Below are 5,228 nucleotides of genomic sequence, written 5' to 3'. Positions count from 1 at the left end.
CTCTGGAAGCACACACAATTTTTTAGATGCAACCGTGGCAAAGAGACTCAATATTTTTTCATTTTCCTTACCAAACATGAAAGTGATGGTAGCTAATGGTAAGAAGATTGAAAAGGTAGGGAAATGCCATAAGGTCAATTTATAGATTCAAGACTTTAATCTAGAGTCTCCATTCTTCACAGTACCATTAGGAGGAGTAGATGTAGTCTTAGGTATCCAATGGCTACGAACTTTAGGTACTTATGCCGCCAACCATCAAGTACAATTTATCAAATTCAAATGGGGAGGTCAAAAGTACAAACTACACAGATTCCAAGCACCCGAAAATCAAGTTGTATCATCATCTCAGATGATGAAGCTGAGTCGAAGAAGAGCACCTGCTTATGCAATACAATGTCACCAGTTAGAAATGTTATCTGCAAATATGACCAGAGAAGAGTCACCAGAGATACAAGATATGATTCAGAAACATGAAAAAGTTTTTCAAGACCTACCTATGAAGATGTCGCCTAATAGGGAAATTGAGCATACAATAGAAGTCAAGGCAGGGTCAGACCCCATGAACATCAAGCCATACCGATATCCACATCTCCAAAAAACGGAAATTGAGAAATTAATCCAAGACCTTTTAAAGTGTGGGACCTTGATCATCTTGGAATATATAATCAAGTGGAAGGACTTGCCGAAGAAGAAGTTTCTTGGGAGAATGAATCATTCTTCAACAACATCCATTGTTACTTATGCTTTGAGGACAAAGCATTCTTTCGAGAGGAAGGCAATGTTATGTAAAAAATTAGTTAATTTTAGGGTTATTATTTAATTTTAATTTTAATTAGATGAAAGGGCACGATCATAAGATCATGCCCTTTTCCAAAGGGTGTCCGTGGCGGTATATAAGCCAGGAACCCCATTGTAATCAATCATCATCTGTCTATTCATTTATTAATACAATATTTCTATATATATTTATGTTTATCCAGAAGTTTTTATGCTTCAAAGGACCGAAAAACCATCATGGAGGGATAAGATTCAGTTGAATCCACAAATGACACTACAGCCGTTCAAGAAATGGGCAATCAACTTTGTGGGACCTATCAAACCTCAGGGAAAAACATGTGTGCACTACATCATCATCACGACATAGTACCTGACGCGATGGGCGGACGCGCAGCTAGTCAAATATTGCACATCCGATATAGCTGCGAAGTTTTTGTTTGAACACGTGTTGACCCAATTTGGATGTCCGAAGATCTTAATGAGTGATCGCAGTACACATTTCCTGAATGAAACCATCAACACAACAGAAGAGTTCCAGATGTATCATCAAAAAATCACACCGTATCACCCACAAGCCAATGGGACAATAGAAGCATTCAACAAAATACTAGAGACTGCACTCACCAAAGTGTGCAATGTGCAATGAAATGATTGGGACCTGCGCATACCTGCAATACTATGCACTTGTAGGATAACATGCAAGAAATTGATGGGACAAACACCTTTTCGGTTAGTTTACGGTATGGAAGCTGTCATGCCAATGGAGTATATTGTACCTAGTCTATGAATAGCTGCGCTCACAGGGATGACAGCCTGCGAAGCTCTAGAGGAAAGGCTCGTGCAATTGGAAAAACTTGAGGAGGAAAATTTATGGGCTAGTTTTCATCAACAGGTACAAAAGCAGCATGAAAAGGCCTAGCACAATCGCCATATTAAGTTTTGCACATTCAAGGTAAATGACTTAGTGTTTTTGTATGACAGTAAGTTTGAAAAATTTATGGGAAAATTTAGAATGCATTGGTTGGGACCATACATAGTTAAGGAGGTCATAGATGGAGGTGCAGTCTAGTTAGTCAAACTAAAAGGAGAACCTTTCCTAGGCAAGGTGAATGGCAGTCACTTGGAGCCCTACACAGGTGGGCCGACTATCTAACTAGCTGGCAGAAGCATAATCTTCGCGCTCCAAGGAACCGGACAAAGGCGTGGGACTATAAACATATGCAGCAGATACTGGTACAGATGTATGGAAATAGTTCAGACAAAAGGTCTCATAACAACAAATGCAGCAGATTCAACAAGCAACAACTCAGTGCGCTATTGACCTCAACACAGTTCGAGAACAATTGGAGGGACTCCGTGCGAAGATCACCACGGCAACCGAGTGACTCGAGGGCAAGTCACGATGTTTGTGTTGGGGGCCTGTTGGGCATGTAATCCCCCCAAGGCATGTTTTGGGGCTCAATGGCTAAGTTTTGACCTAATATTGTTGTAAAGACTCCGCGAATTGCGGGCGCGAATTGCAGGCACGGAGCGTGAAATATATGATAGAGTCACAGGGTTGTCCACCCTAATTTTGTAATGTAATGTCAGCCTACCCATGGTTCGCATACCATGGGATTGTATAAATAGAGTGATGCTCTAAGTGTAAAAGAGGACGGAGCAGCAAGGAAGCGAGAAGAGAGGATAGAGTTGAAGTGACTAAGTGTTTCTTAGGTTGTACAGTAGGAGAAGGCTCTGCAGCTGAGGGCATAGAGAGCTAGTAGTCCACAGCTGAGTGTGAAGACCCCTACAACTGAGTTCACAGGGTAGAGTCGAGTCTGTAACCAAGGAAGAAAATAATAAATAGAAGTTTTATCATAATTATGTGCATCTGTTCTTGGGTTAATGCATGCTTGTTATAAATTACAAATGTATTGTTTATTTACCACGCGCACCTGTATGAATGATTTATATTGCTAAGTATAACTTAACGCATACAAATAGGCTAAGTTAATCAACTAAAAGTGGAATACTAGTAAGGGCTTGGGTAATAATAACATTCAGCCCCCGAATAGGGTTGCGCGAAGGCAGCATCTCAGGCTGTGAGGTACAGGAAAGTGTGCATAGCAACGTGCGCACAGGGTCAAACTATGGACCTCTTGAACTCATCAGACATCTCCAAGGTGTGGAAACCTGGTTCTATCACCCTCCCATACTACTTCAGGTGAGACCTCAGTCCATGCTCCGCAAACTGTTGCCGAAAGGGCCAATAGTACCAGGATTTGTTTGGCTAAATCACCTATGAACCTGGGTCAGGCCCCAATAAGCCAACAATTACATCTACACATCTCCCCTATACAAATTATTGTAAAATAATCTAATATTCAATGTATACTTTTCGAAAGCTATATATAAAACCACGATCCACACTCACCTTTTTTTTTTGAATCCAAACAATTAATATTTTAACCACATTTTTTATAACCCTATGTTCTAGAGGATACATATGCGAGAATCTCGCATGATTTTTATAATATTTTTGTTATAGTTTTTATGATTTTGATTTTTCTTTGAAAATTAAGTATTAGTTTCAAAATTAAATAAATAAGCAATATAACATGAAGTTCAAAATATGAAAATGGTATTCTCCCTACAAGTTGTAGTTGCAAAAAGGCTTGTAGCAAGGGGGCTCAGTTTTTGGATTTTAAACCCTTGATCAAGAAAATTAGCTTGATTGAGGATTTTTGTAAAGCTTGATTGAGGTCTCACTGAGGGTTTTCAAGACATCTCAATCAAGGGTTAATTCTATGTGGGTTTATAAAATTATCTCGATTGAGTTGAAGGCCTTGAAAACTAAAGGTAAAAGTGATAAAAACTAGAGTACCTTGAGTGATCCCCATATCTCGATCAAGCATTTACTTAACCCAGTATAACACCTTAATTAAGGTATTATTTAAGCACTCAAACAAGGTTAAAATAGCTCATTTAAGAGCCTAAAAATACCTTGAATGTGGGTATGAAAAAAATTAAGTCCCTTGCAAAAAAGTGTAATCCAACTTCATGGACTTACCCTTGTGAAATGGTTGTACTTTTAGTCCTTTTCCCCAGGTAAACATCACTTATCTAACACTAATTCTTTAATTTTGATTAACCAATGTGACAAGCATCGAGAAGGTGAGTTGCAATATACATAATCAATTTTTATGAAGTCAAAATCAAATGTTGGGATCTAATTTCAAATAATCTATGTTTAGGGGAAAAATGATAAGTATTTTTTACTTTTAACACTTTATATGGCTAGATGGGTAGTGGCATTACTGAAATTTCTTATGTCACAAATGTAGGTGTTGGTCTTTATTTTACTCATTATCTTATTGTCATAGACTTCTTACACTTCTAGATGTAGCCACCAATAATCTTCCTATAAATGTACTCTACACTTGCATTAATATTCCTTCAAATGTTCTTTACACTTACAAGAATTGTGTAAATGGACATTAATTCATTCATTCTTATTCTTATTCTTTTTCCCTTACTTTCACAGTGAAACTCTCCTCCCCCCTCCACATAGAATCTAGATTTGCACTGCGAAAGTGAAAATGTAAGCATTGAATTTGAAATTTGAATATGATAATATGAAGAAAGTAAACAAATAACATATGAAAAGAGGTTTGAGTTGGTTGCTTAAGAACTGCCACTTGCACATTGTTTTGGAGATGGAGACTTTTTAACGTTAATTTTGCATGTGGTGTAGTAGTATCATAGTGCCCTCCCATGGTATTAGACTAGGTTTGATTCCTTGGATGCGCACAAATACCTTTTGAGGTTACTCATTTCTATTACATTACCCAAATCCACAATATGTGGATTTGTGGTGGGGTGTATGCTTAGTTGATGATGTAAATGGTTTTGAAAGAATTAGATAGAACTTTTAAAATACTAATGGAGGGGTTGCCAAAGTTTGATTCCCTGTGGTTCACCTAATTTGATTAGATATAATAAGGGGAGTATTATTCAAATAGTCTCACACACTAAAGGTCCTTAGTTCAAACCTAACCTTAGACATACCTATATTCAACTTTGTTTTTAGAACATAGTCATCAACTTCCCTTCATGTATTTTCAAGATCCTATCTGAACTTTGAACAAGTTAAAAAAATTGTTGTTTTCACCATATTAACAATTTATAAATTGAGAATAAGTTGCTTTTGTTTATCAAACTCTATGATTTAAAAATATTTTCCACAACCCTATGATATAGTCTTAACATCCTATTTGAACTTGAACAAGGAAAAATTGTTGTTTTCACCATATTAACGATTTATAAATTAAGAATAAACTCTATGGTTTAAAAGGATTTTCCACAACCTATAAACATTTCAGCCAAATAATCATAGCATCCAATAATACCATGAAAACAAAATATGTGCAAATCATATATATTTCAAAATTTTAAATTTGATTTTAGATTAT

This window comes from Pinus tabuliformis, chromosome 3_2 (genome assembly GCF_031772625.1).
Source record: "Pinus tabuliformis cultivar Carrire ecotype Pingquan chromosome 3_2, CPIR1, whole genome shotgun sequence".
In the NCBI taxonomy this organism is placed as follows: Eukaryota; Viridiplantae; Streptophyta; class Pinopsida; order Pinales; family Pinaceae; genus Pinus; species Pinus tabuliformis.
Note: the sequence above shows the minus strand (reverse complement) of the source record.